The 18,399-nt window shown below is 45.6% G+C and overlaps 1 protein-coding gene across 1 annotated transcript in view; it reads right to left on the bottom strand.

Moving 5' to 3' along the window:
* Positions 1–18,399, bottom strand: part of MYO16 (myosin XVI) — a 474,546-nt gene that overhangs the window by 317,062 nt on the left and 139,085 nt on the right. The gene's annotated exons all lie outside the window — the stretch shown is intronic.

Below are 18,399 nucleotides of genomic sequence, written 5' to 3'. Positions count from 1 at the left end.
CACAATTATAGCACAACTCGTCCAAGACAGCATGTGGAGCCTGCTGGCTGCTCTCTCCCTCATGTCAGGGAAGACTGGCAACTCTCACCAGAGGATGAGCAGGAAGATGCCGGAAAGGAGCAGTCCCCTGAGAGCTAGGATCCTTTTGGGATCCAGAACCCTGATGCTGGGCCAGCTGGAAAGCCAGCTGCTGTTATACCTTGCTGCAATGCATCCTGATTCCTATCCTGCATCAGCTGAGCCTGAACCCAGCCAGAAACTCAGGCCAGTATCAAAGAGGCAGATTCTCCTGTAGGAAACTTTGCCATGTAAATACATCGTTTTACAATTTATTATTACTATGCTATATTGCTTTTCTACCTTCTATGCCAGGTGCCCCATGGCCACAGCCATTTTAGATGACCTTCTGAGTTTCCAGCTCCCACCTGCCTCTCTCCATCCAATGCTGCCCAGCCTACCAATACATGTTTCTAAAATGACGGCTGCTCTGTCCAGTCAATTCGCCTCTGTTTCATGCTAATGACACAACTATCAACAGTTTTCAGTGGCATGGAGAGCCCTTGCCCATCTGCCTATTTTCCTTTCCTCTTTCCTTGTCTGTCCTGCCCAATGAACAAACCCCATGTCCTAGTCCATTCACCAGCCCACAATGGAGGCTGGCATATGGCACAAGTGCAGCCTCTACCCTACCCCACTCCCAGCAGCACATTTAAATAATGGGGAAAAAACAGTGGTTAGAGGAAAAGACATTTGGCTAGTTTTCATAGTTTACATGAGGTAGACATTGACATTGCATGTTCAGAAAAGATACCAGTTACAAACAGTACTGTTCCCTGCTGAGGTTAAAATGTCCTCTAACACATGTTCTAGCTGGCAATCATTGCAGGACCCTATTTATTTTTTTCTGCATTCTCTGCATCTCTACAGGAGAAATAAAGCAGAATGTAAGACTGAGGAATTGTTCGATCTTGGTTCGCACATTATAAGGAATAGCTGCACATCCATCCCCACCGCAATATAGCTTGAAAGCCCCTTCCACTCCTACAGTACTTCTGCTCAATAACATCAGAGTGTGTCTCACTGGTCTGCCCTCTGCCTTTTTGAATAAGATCATTCCTAGTCACCTGCCTCACCCTAAAGTCATCGAGAGTCAGGACAGCGTAAAGGACATACAGAGGGGGTAACTGTCCAGTTCAACCCCAATGTCCCCCTATAGTGCCCTCACCTCCTCTGACACCATAAAAATGCCTCAAATGAACAAACAGAAGTTCCAAACCAAAACAGGAGCATAATTCCAACCCACCCCACTCCTCTAAGCTATTAACACACCGTGGCAAATACCACATAGAGCAGACAGAAATTCCAAGGCACCCCATGCCAACTCACACTCAGAGTTCTTACTATCCCTGAGGTTCCCCAAGACTGGGAAGAACCTTAGGGAGGTATATAGTCACATATGCATACTAAAAAATATTCTATCATGGCCTCTCCAAAATGTGAACAACAAGCAACTGTTTTTTTTTCTTCCATATTCCCACAGTCACAAGGACAAGGCTTCTATCTACTGTTCAGAGCCTGGCCAGCCTGAGGGGATTAAAAAAGAAAGACAGGATGAGATCTTTGGAGAACTCATGGCAGAGTCCTAGAAAAAGACCACACTGGCTTAGAGGTGGATGCGGTACATGATGACTCTGAGGGAGAAAAGAAATACAGCTTGTCCCAGGAGATCATGGCAGTGGCCAAGGACAGTGTGGCAGTGGCCAAGAAAAGCATAAAAAAAGATGGGGATGCAGAACCAACTCATGGACACTATCCTGAGCCAGGATGCTCTACTATAAAACATGTTCCTGCTAGGCCAGCAGGTCCAGTAGTCTCTGAGACAGGACCCGGCCATGTCCTTCAGCCTCCTGGCCAACACTGGCCAATAGGACCAGCAGCAATTCCTCCCCACTGTACCACACAGCACTTGTTCCAAAGGCCATACGGCACTCAGCTCCAACATTAGCCCATGAAAAACACTGGTTCCTGGAAGTCCAGGTCATTTGAGTCTTATAAAACACCTGAAATTTCTGAATTGCTGCCCAGAATCCCCTCTACAAGATGAGGCAGAGGGAAGATTTATATGCACCTGTAATTTTAAGCCTACACCACACAACCTTATTTTTTGCACTGTTTGCACTGTTGCACTTTCCGTTTGGTTTGCGCGGTTGTTTTCTTCAAAGGTTTGTCTTTTGTTGATTAGTCAGTAGATTTTTTTGTAAACGAATTTTTTTTTAAAAGAAAGGCATTGTTATGCATCCATCAGTTCAATTCATTTTTGTTTTGTTTTGTTATTGTTGTTTTCTAATAAAAACATTTAAAATCCATTTTGGTCCATTATGACTCATCACTGCATGTAACACCAAAAATCCTTTAAATAAAGCTAAAATAATTCATATGGTTTTACAAAAGTATATAGGCAACATCCTGCTTCCACCATCCATAAGCAATACTACATTGCTCACAGTCTATGCCAACTCCTCCCCTGCCTCCACAGATTAGTAACAGGATGTAGCTACACATGTTCAAGCATAAGACTCAAAATACGAACCATAGGCATCCCTGACAATATTCCCCCGGGGGTTAGCATTCTCTGCCTTGCTGGCTGCTTGAATGGCTTCAGCCTCAGCCTCTCCCGCATTGTTAAAGGCTTTCCTCCTTGGTCTCACAAATACTGTGCACAACACTGCATGCAGCTATAATGGTCGGGATGGTTTTTTTTCTGCTGCTTTCAAACATTCCCTAAGCCTTGATACCTGCCTTTCAAACAGCCAAATGCACAATCGATAACCATGAGGCAACTACACTGGAAATGGTTAAAATGTTCCTTTCTTCTGTCCCAGTGACCTGGTACAGCTTCATTAATCAGAACATCAGAGAATAAGCGGGGGTACCCAGAATAACCAGACCAAACTCCATATCCTTAATGTCCATAGTGGTCCTGGGGGAAAACAGTCCTTTCTCCATTAATTTATATAGAACTGAGTTCCGAAAGATCCTCAGCTGGACCCTTCCAGACCACCGCAGCAGGGTTATAGGCAAAAATGCAGGTGATCTGGAAGGGTCCATCTGAGGATGGACTTTCGGAACTCAGTTCTATTTAACTGCATTTTTGTCTATAAACCTGCTGGGGTGGTCAACCAATCCTTTGAGTACCAGGGAGAAACACCACTTCCTGTTTATAAATTCTTCACCCTGGCAGGGAAAAATGATAGGTATGTGGGTTCCATCAACTGCCTCCATACACTTTGGTACTCCCATGTAGGCAAAGCCATCAATAATCCCCTGAGCATTAATTATCCAGCTTTATAACATGGTGAGACAGTACCATATTGATGACACAACGGACCTGCATAAGAATGGCCCCCATGGTTGATCTGCTCCTGCTAAACCGGTTGGCTACAGGCAATGGCAACCTGCTTCTCTATAGGTATGGGACACTGCATGTTGGTATGCTGTTGCTGACGGTCTAGGGGCAGCTCTGTACAGATCTCAAAAAAGGTATCCCTCCCCAGCCTTACATTCTCTTGCCACTGCTGGTTTTCTGCAGAATTATCCTCTCCTGCCATTCCACATGGGTTTGCTGATCCAGGAACCGGTCCTCTTGTTCCAACAGAGCGGCATCCTCGTCCTGGTGCAACAGCTTCACAGCATTCTCCTGCTGCTGGAGAAGCCGGGGATGCTGCCATTGACTATTCTGCACCTGCCCCATCTGCTGAGTGGTGGAGCAGGCAAGGCCTACGCTGAATGTGTCCAGATCTGAATGTTGTAATACAGCCCAAGCAGCCTTTGTTTATTCATGATTGCCACCATAATGCTGCAGTGCATTTCTGGTCCATGCTGGCAGCATTTCAAAAACAGTGCTAGCCCTCCCAGAAAGAAAGCATGGGGCAGAGACGGAAACTTGAAAAAAGCCTGAACCCACATGGCTTCTGCTTTGCATCCCACAATTCACAAGGAAAACAATCCCATGATGCACATTGCTTAGCCGTGAACCAAAGGACCATGGGAAAACCTTTGAGAACTCTACTCCCTCAGTTCACATAAACCACCGCCATGTGTTCACACGATGCAAACTGAAAGTGGAACAGGCATCCCATGTGTATGCTACCGGTCTATACTGTGAGTTATCAGATGCACATCAAAAAGCTTCACATTAAACTCCCTGTGCAGACAAATCCTGACTCTGTACTGTCACTGCCAAACTAGGGAATTGAATCCTAACCAGTACAAAGGGGAAACTGTTCTTTATAGCTAAAAGAAATTGGGATATTTGTCTTATGTTTATCAGCCCCTTTGATAATAATAGTAAAAATTATCTTGACCCAATATTGTACTGTCAACATAATAATTTTTCCACTCATCTTGCAAGAGTGCTGCAAACAAATGTTTTTTTGAAGTTCTTGCCATTATACTGTATTGTAGCCTCTTGAAATATTTGTACAGCAAACACTGCTTGTACATTGTCTAGTCTGATAAATGGAATGATTAGAAAGAAAAAAGTAAGAAATGGCACTAAGAAGGGGTGGGGAATTTATAGAGCACATGGATACACAGCTGAAAAAAAAGAGAGGTCCTCTGGGCAGCTTGGAATATATGGTAAAAGGCACAATGCTTACAACGTAAACACAACCAGACAGTTGAGGACTAAATGAACAAAGGTAGATCAGACAGAAAAGAAAAGATTCTTTAGACCAGTGGTTTTCAAACTTTTTGTATTAGTGACCCCTTTCACACAGCAAGTCTCTGAGTGTGACCCCCCCATACATTAAAAATGGGGGGAATAATTTAATTTAATGAAGGCTGGGAAATGTCATCCCCACTGAGCTAATAGCTTGTGACCCCCATGTAACCACCTTGTGACCACCTGAGGGGTCACGACCCCTAGTTTGAGAATCCCTGCTTTAGATCAAACTAAGAAGAGATCGAAAGAAAAATGAGACCTGGATGGGATGCCAGTAGAAGACTAGTAGCATAGACAGAATTTGTCATGGAAGGAACAGTATGATGGTAAAAAAGGCTAGTGGCAGGGAAATTGTTCCAAAAGAAATAATACAAATATTAGGAAGACACAAACAAGTTAGTAAAAAAATAGAAAAATGGGAAATTACTTGATAAATGCAAAAATAAAATATAGTGTCTATTCATACAAAGCAGGCAAATATTGTTTATGGAATACTGCTAAAATAATTTCTTTCTAAAACTACTTCAGGCTCCTCCCCTTTCTAATTCTGGTTTTCCTTTCTGATAGTAGCAGCAGGGACAACAACTGTAAGAGCGAATGCCAAATCCAATTAGCCCTGCTCACCAGTTAGAACCCCTAACAAATCTTTGTGTGTTTTTCCGTTACAAATGACATCTACCATGCTTAGTCACTGAGCAGACTAAATCAGCCGCGTTTGCATAATCTCTTTAACAGTGATTCTAGAAAGAAGTAGCGGCAGTACTAAAAAAAACATTTATTTTATTCTATTTCAGTTCAGGAAGAATCGGCAGCTTCTGGGGTTAGACTAAATTTTGGTCTTGGGCCATGCTGTAATGTCAGTGCTTCTTGCTGTTTAAATAATTCCAGCTGGAAACCCTTGATGCACATCACTAAGACTAAGCGATGCAGGTCACTGCTAATTTCAATTACTTTATAACGCCTGCTCCTGGATAGTGAATGCCTGGCTGCTTTGGTTTGAAAATAATTCCGTTTACATGCTTTAGAAGGAAGAGGTTAAAATCCAGCTGGCATATCTCTGCATAGAATAGTGCTGCGTCCACAAAGGAATGGATTTCTACAATAGCTACAGTATGCCAGTCCTAGGAAACACACAGTCTTCAGAAAATGCCTCCTTCTGCAGATGTCAATTCTATAGAGACTATGACTAAAGTAGAGATAATTAACGTAACATGAATTGTAATATCTAATGATACATTAGAGATCCTACAGACAAAAAGACAGATAACTGTGGATCTATCCTTAGCAAATCAAATAATTTTAACCCTTGTTTTTCCTAATGTGGTTGTGCCAAATACTATACGTGAAAAGAATATCTTCATAAGGAATGGTTGTGTGCTAATAAATATTATTATAGAAATTATTTTTAAATGTACACTTATAAAAAGTACGAAGTTCCTCAAGGGAATTAACTCTCCCCTCCAGCCCATACTTCCTGGGGTGAGGTAGCAGGGTTGTTTCATTTGCTTTTGTTGGCAAATTCAGTCAGTTTTTCATTTGTCCAGAACACACCAAATTTGAAACTTGCTAATATACATTCTTCTCTTACTGAATAATTGCAATCTTGCATAAGTGAAACCCACACACATGCACCTACCTTACACTTGGGTGTAAGGAAAACAAAATGCATCCCTCAATCAGCAGTCAGAACACTGGGTAGTCCTATGACCCCCTTCACAACCACCACTCCAGTCCCTGGACAGAAACAAGTGCCACAATCCTTGTGCATCCTTTGTGGCCATTTGGCAACTGAATCTGAATGTCAATGTGGATCCAGTGGCCACACCTCTGAACCTTTCCCCTGGTCCACCCTCAATCCCCCATTTCATGTTAGTTAACACACAGCTAACACAAATCTCACTTCTAATACATAGACTGTGCACAAAGTCACCCATTGCTCTGCAGGGTACAGTGGAACAATGGGTTTTCTGCTCTGCTGAGAGCCTTGATATTGGTAGGTAAATTTCTCTCTATATGCAAGCCCCTAAATAAAATCAGTTTTCAGCCTCCACAGTCTTTAACCATTGCTTTGTTAAATATTATAAATGTTAAAGGTCAGATTTATTCTTTTAATAATCAGCTCTCACTACATGCATGAAAGATACTACCAATTATATCGATGTACAATGGTATGTATATTGAGGGAAATCAGAATATCTGAGTCTAGATCCATGTTGTAGATCTGAGTGGATATTTTTTTTTCTAAATTACTGAATATAAATATTTGGGGCTTGTCTATTTATTGAACTACTATGCCGGCAATCTAAGTTGTAAATCTCCAGCAAAACCAGCTTGCTGTGCAGTAACTCACTATCAGGATACTGCTATAGTCACTGAGTGTGGTTTAGAGCACATCTAGACTAGCGAGCTGACAGTGGCAGAGCTGTACTGATGCAGCTGTGCCACCATAAGATGTCTCGTATAGCTGCTCTATGCCGACGGGAGAGAGCTCTCCCATCAACATAAAACCAGCTCCATGAGTGGCGGTAGCTATGTTGTTAGGAGAAGCTCTCCCACAGACATAGTGCTGTACACACCGGGCTTCTGTCAGTGTCACTTATGTCACTCAGGGGTGTGTTTTTCTCACACCCCTGAGTGACGTAAGTTATACTGACAAGAGTGGTAGTGTTGACAAACCCTTCATATACTATGCTTTCAGGTACTATGCTTAGTCTGAAACAGCAGTAAGTCAAACCTCACTACAGAACTTGTAGCGTGCGGTAACAGGATCCACATGGTGAATTAGCTCTAGGACCCTCCACCCTCAGGCTCCAGCCTGAGCCCAAATGTCTTCAAAGCAATTTTTCAGCCCCCAAGCCCAACCCCTGAAAGCTCAAGTGAGCTGACACAGGCCAGCCCAAGGTTTTTTTTTAACCCTGTGTAGACATACCCTGCATGCACAGCAGGCTAGTACACTGTAGGATTATACCTCAATTTAGTGCACACTAATCCTCCATACAGACAAGCCCTTAGAACACTTTGGAAACACTGCTGGTCCCAAAAATATTTTTTTAAGTAACGGTTAGGTCTGTTCTGATATCCTTTGCTGGCTAAACTCCCACATAAACATTTTTGACATATTACAGGACTGCTGCAGTCCATTTCATGTCTGTATAATATTAAATAAACCACAGCATAGATAAGTTATATACAGAATGATTAAGAAGAGGTCTATTATTAGTATTCATATTACAATAGCATCTAACTTCCCAAATGAAACTGGGGCCTCAATTCGGGCCGAAGCACTGAATACCTATATATTCCCAATGAGTTTACAGTCTACTCTAAGTAGACCAGTCAGACAAAATGAGGGAGAAATAAAGTACTATTATTCTTATTTTAAAGATGAAGAATTGTGGCACAGAGTTTAAATAACTTGCCCAAGGTCATACGGGAAGTTTATGGCAGCACTGTGATTAAACCCAGATTTCGTGGGTCCTAACTTTAAAACCATTCTTCCACTCAATTAAAAAATATATATATTGTTTTATATTATTTGAAAAATTTTGAAGTCCACTACACCCCATTTTTATCCTTTAACTCAACCCAGTGACATACACCAGCAATCAGACCATCTCAGCAGAGACAGTGATATAAATTGTGTTTGTAGCCAGCCCAAAGTGGCACATAATATTACATTCTATTATACGAGGACACAGTAATCAATCTCATTGGCTCTACTTGAAACAATTACTTGAAATATATTTATATCTTTGGTGGTGAAAAGCCTCACAGGTTAACAACAACATCTCTAAATACATTCTGTATGCTAAAAGTGATTCATGCAGTGATGACACTGAAATATACTTGTGCTTCACCTGCATGAAAAAATACCTAGGCAGCAGAGTCTTGTACAGTTTAGTAATTAGCCTGCTTCACAAATCAGTAAGTAATGCATTAAAAGAATTTAATCCAGGAGTGATAAAGGAAATAATCAGCTTCTGAGGATGAGGCAGGAATAAGCACAGCATAGCAAAAGTCTAAAACAAACGATGTTTTAATCAGTTGCATAGTGTACAAAAAAAAACCCAAAAAACCAATTATAAAATATCTGACAAGATCTGAGAGTAACTATAGGCATTTTATATGAATGTACCTAAAAAAACATCATTCTTATCTGTGATTTTAAATCCTGTCAGTACAGTAGTATTGTTATATTTAACTTAGAAGACAAATCTATTATAGAAATAATATTGAAAAGCCAGTATAATGCTTATGAACAGTTTCATTCCAAGGTTCCTCTAAGTCCAAATAGAGGTATCAAATGCCTACTGTCGTTTACAATAGTTCAGGCCTGAATTGTACGTAAAAGCTGGGAAACATTTAGAAAATCTAATACATTAAAAGATATATTTAATTTTTATTGGTAATTAGAAATAAATATTTCCCTATAGTACTTGCAATCCAAATACTACTTTACGGTTCCAGTATTGAATACATGTTTACATAATGATAAACCAACCACCAAATTGTTGGGACTAAAAAAAGCTCCTAAGAGTTGGTTATTCCATAATTATCCAGTACAGGGTTTCTGGCACCTTTCCTTTGATGCATCTGGCTCTAGCTTCTCTTAGGCCTGGTCGACACTAGAAAATTAGGTCGGCATAACTATGTCACTCAGGGGTGTTAAGCCAACCTAAATTCCCATGTGAGAGCACTAAGATGATTGACAAACTCTTCCGTCAACCTAGCTACTTCCTCTCGGGAGGTGGATTAACTACACCAATGGGAGAATCCCTCCTGTTGGTGCAGGTAATGTCTACACTGAAGTACTATAAATGTGCTGCTTTAGAGTTTTAAGTGTAGACAAGCCCTGAGAGACAGGACACAGAATGAGGTGGACTACTGGTTGAAACTGGATAAACAATTCTTATGCTCTTGAATCCTCAAAATGAAAATGGCTAGTCAATTTTTATTGTCCAAGGCAAGCATCCCAAGAGACATCCAGTCTTCAGACTGACATTTAAAAAGAAACAGCAACAACCAATGTAGTGATATGGGTGATAAATAGATGATCAGTGTTATTTGAAATAGAATAATAGTGAATCATATCTAAATTAACTTGTCCTTGAAGAGACAACAAACTATATTTTCTATTGATGCTTTCAATACTATGGTACCAGGCATGTCTTGGTTTGATGAAGTGATCAGTGGAAGAAAGTAACCACTTCCCATTGCCACAGCCTAAATTAATTTAATTAGGGAGTGACCTGGCAATGCTATAATTACTAAGGTGCTTCTTCTAAATGTGAAGTTAATTTCCTTAAATTCCTTTTCAGAGCCCAACTATATATTGTGACAGGGTCGGGCCAGATGGCTATAGGAGAGTAACAGAAGGCAGATATATTAGCCCCAGGCTAAGTAGGTCCCTTTTCCCTGAGTAAGGTAACAGGGAAGGTTTTTTTTTGAAACAGAAAAGAAGTTTATTTGTAACACTTACAAAGAATTACCAAAGGAAACAAAACAAACTATGCAACAAAACAACGCAAACAGAAGGCATAACACAGCAGCTTTCAGGAGGGAGAAGTGTTCAGGCTAGCCTGGCCCAGAGCGGGGGGGCTTCCTCGACACTCATGGTCTTCCACCCTCCTGAGTTACCTGGTGGCCTAGAGCGGGGGGGCTTCCTCGACACTCGTGGTCTTCCACCCCCTCGAGTTACCTAGTGCCGCACCCAGTGTCACCGATTATCCCTCTCCTGAGAGTGCCCGGCAAGATGGGCACGGCTGCGGGGTGGATGGTTTAGGGGTGGGGGGGGTAGACACCCATGTATTATAGGACCCCTCCTAGATGACAGTAATGATGGTATCCACAGCGGCAATGGCTGGAGCTGGCGTCTCTCGCTCTTCCCCTCAATCAAAGGGTCAGACGGAGGGAACCGGACGGGGTCACCGAGCAGAGAACCCCAGACAGCGCCCACCACTCCTCGAAGGCGTCAAGGGAGTCGGTGGACGCCGCCCAGAGGAACTCCGCCCGGATACGTGAATGTACTGAGGATCGGAAAAAGGCCCTACAATCGCAGGACGCTTCATGGGCCAACCTCCCCTCTCTGATTTTATAAATGGCTGTTTTAGCCAAGGCTAGGAGGAGGTTAACCAGGAGGTCTCATGATTTTGTGGGGCCACGGATGGGGAGTGTATAGATATGTAACCCTTCTGCCCGTCAGAGTTGGCAGCAACAAGGGCCGGGTTCAATATCTAGGGGATCCATTCCAATAACACAATGCAAACCGGCTCGAGCCCCCACCCAGTGACCTGGGACAAATATATACCACCCCCGCTGGGCGCCTCCAAGAGGCAATACTTCCCCTCTCGCAAGCACATAGCCTGAGTGTAGCAAAAGCCTTTTAATAACAGAGAGAAACAATGTGGCATTATGTTGGGGAAACACCACCAACAGGATTCATAACACAACCCATGAGCAAAAAAAAACCCACCCCAGGCAAATTGGGGCATGCCCTTTTCCCTTTGGTTCTTGAGTCCAGCAACCCCAAATCACCCAAAGTCCCAAAAGTCCAATGCCCCAAAAGTCTCTGTCCCTGGTCAGGGCAGCCCCAGAGTTCGAAAGTTTATCTGCGGAGCTTTACCTCCCAACCTGGGTGGAAATGGGACGGGGGTAAGAGGCACCTTACATGATCTGAAGCTGACCGCCCCATAGCTCCATAGCGGCGCTCCGCTCCGCCAGCCGCCCCACAAACTCCTTCGCTCCGCTGCACTCCGCTCCGCCAGCCGCCCCACGAACTCCTTCGCTCCGCTGCGCTGCGCTCCGCCAGCCGCCCCACGAACTCCCTCGCTCAGCTGCGCTCCGCTCCGCCAGCTGCCCCACGAACTCCTTCGCTCAGCTCCACGACCCACAAGCAGCTCCTGCCATCCACACACTGCTCCGCGTCAAACTGCTTCACCAGCCGTGCCGCAAACTGCTCCACAATATATCTTCAGGCTCCCCCACTACTTAACACAACACTCAGTGATTTCAGCTCTTAGGTGAATTCAGCTTGTAGTAGGGGAGCCCCAGTGCTGGTGCACTGTCAGCCCAAAGTGAGCTCAGCAGCCTATAACTAGACTTCTAATGAAATCAAAATTAGCTCTGATATTCCACAGTGGAGAGAGGAGGAAGTGCAATCAGCATGTAAGGCCCTCACCAAGGGGCCCATGCCACCAAGTATTAATACTTGTCCCCAACCTCTCTCTACTCACACAGTTTTGGAACCCATGACCCTTGCCTAGCGAGTGCTACTTAGTTGATGGTGAATCCCTCCATCATAACAAAAGGCCACGTACAGTTCCAAGCACAGTTCCCATAATCAGGGTAATAACAATTTATTCTTCCTGCCCCAATAACAGAGACACTGGGGATCCCACAGCAGCCAAAGTGACCATTTGGGCAGCTATGGTCTCATTCTAGGCGGGGTGGGTGTGACTATGCAAATGACATCAGCCCCTGAAATTCTTTTCCACAACTTGCCACACCTCACCACCAGATGTCAGGGTGGAGCTCATCCTGACACTGCTTACATCCTCCCCCCAGCCAAGACTTTGTCGTCCCGACAAATCACACCCCCTTTATACCAACTCATTGGTTTCCTCCAAAGGGCCTCAGGAAGCCCACTTTAGCTTCCACAAGCCTGTGTGCTAAATGTATTGGCTCCTCACTAGTCACCCCAGGTGCATCATAAGTTAACCGTTTCACTGGTCTTATCACCCTGTCTCGTCTATTGAGAATCTCTGTTGCCGAGGTAGGGGGAACATCCTCTTGAGTGACGGATGGAGAGGCTTCCCTGGAGGGTCCCTCGGCTACTGGCGTAGGCCCCTGCACTCCTAGTTCTAACGCTGGAGGGTCCAAGGTGCCCAGGACATCCTCTACCTGTCTGTCCCCATTGTCCAGTAACCTGTGTGTGTCATCACAGGGGGGTCTCATCAGCAGCACCGGGGTATCAGAAAGGGGCCTAAATAGTTCCGCCATTGGGTTTAGGGCGGAAGAGGGAAAACTCTCGTTTGGTTCAGCTGATCGAGACTGAAATCTTGTCTCCATCCCAGGATACACCAGGGTTGTGTCTTCCTCCTCAGACTCACTCTCAGATGTGCAGAATAGGGGTAAGTTAGCTGCAGGGGGCCCACTGTCTGTGTTGGATGGCGGCTTTGGTCTAGCACCTCTGTTCTGCCCGGCGGCCCTGCCGTGGCCCATCTCATAAGGGGTGCTTACCAATTCCCCCACAGGGAGCAAAAGGTTTCTATGCACCGTCTTTATTTGCCCTGGACCGTCTTCAGGTTTGATCTTGTAGACCGGCAGATCTCCCAGCTTTTCCATCACCAGGTAAGGTATTGCCTTCCATCTGTCAGCTATCTTGTGTTTGCCAGCAATACCCAAATTTCTCAGCAGGACTCTGTCCCCCGGCTGGAGCTCCTGCAAACGCACTCTAGCATCATATCGATGTTTGTTGCGGTCTGCGTTCTTCCGAGCCGCAGCGGTAGCTAAGCGATAAGCATCCCGCAGCTTTTCTCTTAGTCGGGATACATATTGCTGATGAGTTTCATAGCTATCTCCATCCTCTGATACACCAAAGCACAAGTCTATGGGTAATCTTGGTTCTCGCCCAAACATCAAGAGATATGGGGTGACTCCCGTAGCATCGTTCTTTGTGGCATTGTAGGCATGCACCAGAAATGCGACATGCTGGCTCCAGGTTGCCTTCTGCTCTGGTCGCAAAGTTCCCAACATATCTAATAGGGTTCGATTGAACCTCTCTGGCTGAGGATCACCTTGGGGGTGATAAGGCGTTGTCCTAGACTTTTTAATTCCTGCTATCTTCAGCACCTCCTTCAGAAGGTGACTCTCAAAATCCCGCCCCTGATCAGAGTGTATCCGAGCCGGGAATCCATAGACTGAGAAATATTTGTCCCACAATACTCGAGCAACGGTGGTGGCCCTCTGATCACGTGTGGGATATGCTTGTGCATACCGTGTAAAATGGTCAGTCACTACTAGAATGTTTCCAACATTCCTCTTGTCTACCTCTACAGACAAGAAATCAATGCATACCAACTCCAAAGGTTTGTTGCTGGTGATGTTCTTGAGATATGCAGCCCTCGTGGGCAGAGTTTTCCTTTGAACACATCGAGCGCAAGTCTCACATTTCCTGCGAACATCTTCAGCCATTCGGGGCCAATAGAACCTACTACGAATAAGTTCCAGGGTCCTCTCCATCCCTAAATGCCCAAAGTCATCATGCAGGGCCCTCATGGCCAGGGCTCTGTACTTTTTTGGCAGTACTAGTTGTGCTCGTTGTTTTTGTAAAGGGTCAGTGGTCATTCGGTGTAGCACTCCCTGAATCAGTTTTAGTTTGGTCCATTCTCTCAATAGTAGTTTACCCTCCGGGTTAGGTGGGACAACCGCAGCTGGGCTTCGCCCCTCCCTTTTGGCAAGTAGTGTATCACGAATGTCAATATCTTGCCGCTGGGCTTCTTGCCAGTCAGCCACATTGAGCATGGGCAAAGGAGATTGGTCTAATGCAATATAGTTCACTGAAGCAGAAGGCATGCATTCAGGGGGCAGGCCCAAAGCTTCTGCAACACATCCCTGAAAGCCCTCACGGGCCTCTGGCTCTCGGCGACTCACACTGCAAATAGCTCTCACTCCATCTGTGGGTATCACAGCAACTTCTGGAGCCTGCGGACGCCTGGACAATGCATCTGCATCTACATTGCTTCTCCCTGATCGGTACTGAATGCTGAACTCATAGCTAGCCAAGGCAGCCACCCATCTCTGCCCTGTAGCATCCAGCTTAGCACTTGTTAACACATAAGTCAGTGGATTGTTGTCTGTCCACACCTGGAACTGAGCACCATACAAGTAGTCTCGAAATTTCTCAGTGATGGCCCATTTCAAGGCCAAAAATTCCAGCTTGTGGGTGGGATAGCGAGTTTCACTATCAGACAATCCTCGGCTGGCAAAGGCTACAGGTTTACATTTGCCTTCCACTTCCTGGTACAGGACTGCTCCCAGACCCTCCAAACTGGCATCAGTATGCAGGATAAATGGTTTGCTTGGGTCAGCAAAAACTAGGACTGGAGCATGAGTTAGGCAAGTAATGATTTCTCGAAAAGCCCTTTCACATCTCTCATCCCACCGTGGCCCAAATGGTGCAAAGGGGCCATTGTGTCTCTGCACAGGAGGCTTTGGGGGACCTCCCCTTATTCTTGGACTTAGATTTGTTCTTGCTGGACTGATGTCCCCTGGTAAGATCATTCAGAGGCTTTACAATCGTAGCATAGTTTTTCACAAATCTGCGGTAGTAGCCACTAAATCCAAGAAAGGTCTTGAGTTCTCTGTAGTTACTTGGATGTGGCCATGTAGTGAGTGCTTCTATTTTATCAGGATCAGTACTCACACCTTCTTGGGACACAATGTGACCCACATACTTCACTGAGGTTCTGCAGAACTGGCATTTGTCAATTGAAAGCTTCAGACCATAATCCTCCAACCTATCAAGCACTTTAAGAAGTCTTTCTTCATGCTCCTCTAAGGTTCTTCCAAACACAATCAGGTCATCCAAATAAACTAACACTTGCAGTAAATTCATGTCTCCCACAACTTTCTCCATGAGACGTTGAAAGGTGGCAGGTGCTCCAGAAATCCCTTGGGGCATGCGTTCGAACTGATAAAACCCTAATGGGCAGATGAAGGCTGTCTTCTCCTTATCTTCTTCTCCCAGAGGGATCTGGTAGTATCCACTTCGAAGATCCAACACAGAGAACCACTGGCTTCCCAGCAAACAGTCTAAGGCATCTTGCACTCGAGGCATAGTGTACTGGTCGACCACAGTACGGCTGTTTAGGGTGCGGTAGTCAATACACATCCGGATTTTCCCATTCTTTTTGCGGACTACCACAATGGGTGAGGCGTATGGGCTACGGGACTCTGTAATGATGCCATTTGCAGCCAGCTCCTGAAGATGATGTCGCACATCTTCCATCTCAGAGAGAGCAATCTTCCTAGATCTCTCCCTGAAAGGTCGAGAGTCATGTAGTCTGATATTGTGCTCTACTCCTTTTGCACATCCCACATCCCACTCATGCAGTGAGAACACCTTGGATCTTTCACAAAGTTTCTTCCTCAGGCGATCTTTCCAGTCCTCGGACACTGGTGAATCTCCGAAGTCAAACTTTGCTGGGTCTATTGTCGGAACTTGAGTTTCACACTGGGGTTTTACAATCGACTCAGGCTCAAAGAGGTCTGCTATCTTTTGTCCTTGCTTCACAACAACATCACGACTCGTTTCATTAGCAATCAGTATAGTCACCCTTTCCTGGGCTTCAGCAGGTAGGGTTATGACTCCACTGGGGACCAACACTCCTTCAGGGAGCTCTCCTCCCATCGGCTGCTCTATCATTGCTAACGTCCCTTTACTGCCTTTCAGACAGGTACTCATGACAAGCACTTCTTGCTCCGTCCTTGCAGGCACTACTAAGGGGGTTGTGCCCGCGTACTTCAGTGCCCCAAGCGGTAGCTCAGATGTGTCCCTTTTAGCGCTCTCAATTTTCCTATAGGCTTCAGCACAAAGCGTATGGATCATCAGGGTATTCAGGTATTGGTCCCCAGCCCGCCTTCTGCAGTAATCCGCGAGTACCTTGAAGAGACTGGAGTTGGTCCCTATCAGCACAGACACATCAGAAGTCCCTTTAGGGTCAGGGCATATTAAGGCAGCTGTGTCTACCTCTTCTCTTACCCCAGCAACCTCCTCTGGGAATTCCAGGTGCACTATGACATACCCTTGATAGGGGTATTCATCCATGCTGAGGCCACACAGGCCAAGGCCAGTCAGTGGCTGTATAGGCAGGTGCCTAAGCATCTGTTGGTAGAATGACTGAAATATAATAGTCACTTGAGATCCAGTGTCAAGCACTGCTTTACACTCCACCCCTTCAATCCTCACCGTGACCTCTGCTCGAGGCCCTATCAGTCCTGCAGGGATCCCAGCTGGACAGTCTTTTCTGGGGGAATCTTCAAATCCTGCAGACCTGGGGGGTCCCCGTCCCCAGACCCTCTGGCAGCTACCGGATCTCTCCCAACTGATCCTCAGCTTTCCATACACTAAGGAGGGGTTTTCTTCATTACGGCACTTGGCAGCACTGTGTCCATCCTGACCACATCGGTAGCAGAAGAATTGACCTTTTCCCCTTCGCCTGGGGGGGATGGTGGCTCTAAGTGCGGGCTTCTCAATCGCCACAGTTTGAGGCTTCTTATTCCTGGAAGTCTTAACTTGGTCAACGGTACTTTGCAGCTCAGCTATCCGTTCCGTCAGGACCTGCATTTGTTGGGCAAGTTCCTCTCTGGTGCTCACCATCAGTACACTGGCCGTTTGCAGTGGTGTTGTGCTGCCTGGCTCCGATGTTTGGGCTTCCCAAAACTCACTGGCAGCCTGCCTTTCTTCCTCCTCTCGGACCTCTTTTATCAGCTGGGAGTAACTTGGGGGATGTTCCCGTCGTTCTCTTAGCTGGAGATGAAGTACAATCGGGTTCTGATACTGAGTTCCTCTTACAATTTGAGCCAGTCTGGTCTGATCCATCTGCTCAGCAGTCACTGCTCCCCTCATGACAGCTCTCTGAAGCAGTCTCTCCAGTCTCTGTATGTAGGCTGAAGCCTTCTCGCCCTTTTGTTGTCGGGAATTAAGGAACTTACAGTAGCTGTCTTCAGGGCCCTCTACGCTCCCAAAGTTGTGTTCAAGGGCCTCTAGGCAGTCCTTCACACTGACCCCAGGGTCAATGAGCTTCAGGGTGCGAATCACATCTAATGCTGGGCCGCCAAGGCTCTCTATAAGGCATCTTCGCTTTTCTGCATCTGGTACAGCCCACTCTTGCAGCATTTCAGTGGTATGCTCTAACCAGGGTTCAAACTCCTCCTCCCCAGCAAATAATCTTAACTTACGACAAGAGTCTGACTCAGCATGGGGCAGCACAACCTTTTCCAATATTTGCCCCAGAGCTTTTGTCCAATCATCAGCCGAGGCTGCAGCCCCTGAGCTAGAAGCTGCTGAGCCAGGGCCCAACAAACCTGACATATTAGCCATTATACAAACAGTAATTTCCTCAAAATATAAGCACAAACAAAACAAAAAAATATATAAATCGTTTCCCAATGTAGTGGATCACTCAACAGGTGCTTGCGAGGGGTACTGACCCAGGCTATCCCGGACGAGCCCCCAAAAATGTAACCCTTCTGCCCGTCAGAGTTGGCAGCAACAAGGGCCGGGTTCAATATCTAGGGGATCCATTCCAATAACACAATGCAAACCGGCTCGAGCCCCCACCCAGTGACCTGGGACAAATATATACCACCCCCGCTGGGCGCCTCCAAGAGGCAATACTTCCCCTCTCGCAAGCACATAGCCTGAGTGTAGCAAAAGCCTTTTAATAACAGAGAGAAACAATGTGGCATTATGTTGGGGAAACACCACCAACAGGATTCATAACACAACCCATGAGCAAAAAAAAACCCACCCCAGGCAAATTGGGGCATGCCCTTTTCCCTTTGGTTCTTGAGTCCAGCAACCCCAAATCACCCAAAGTCCCAAAAGTCCAATGCCCCAAAAGTCTCTGTCCCTGGTCAGGGCAGCCCCAGAGTTCGAAAGTTTATCTGCGGAG

The sequence above is a fragment of the Eretmochelys imbricata genome, chromosome 1 (genome assembly GCF_965152235.1).
Source record: "Eretmochelys imbricata isolate rEreImb1 chromosome 1, rEreImb1.hap1, whole genome shotgun sequence".
In the NCBI taxonomy this organism is placed as follows: domain Eukaryota; kingdom Metazoa; phylum Chordata; order Testudines; family Cheloniidae; genus Eretmochelys; species Eretmochelys imbricata.
This window is presented reverse-complemented; position numbering and strand designations above follow the sequence as displayed.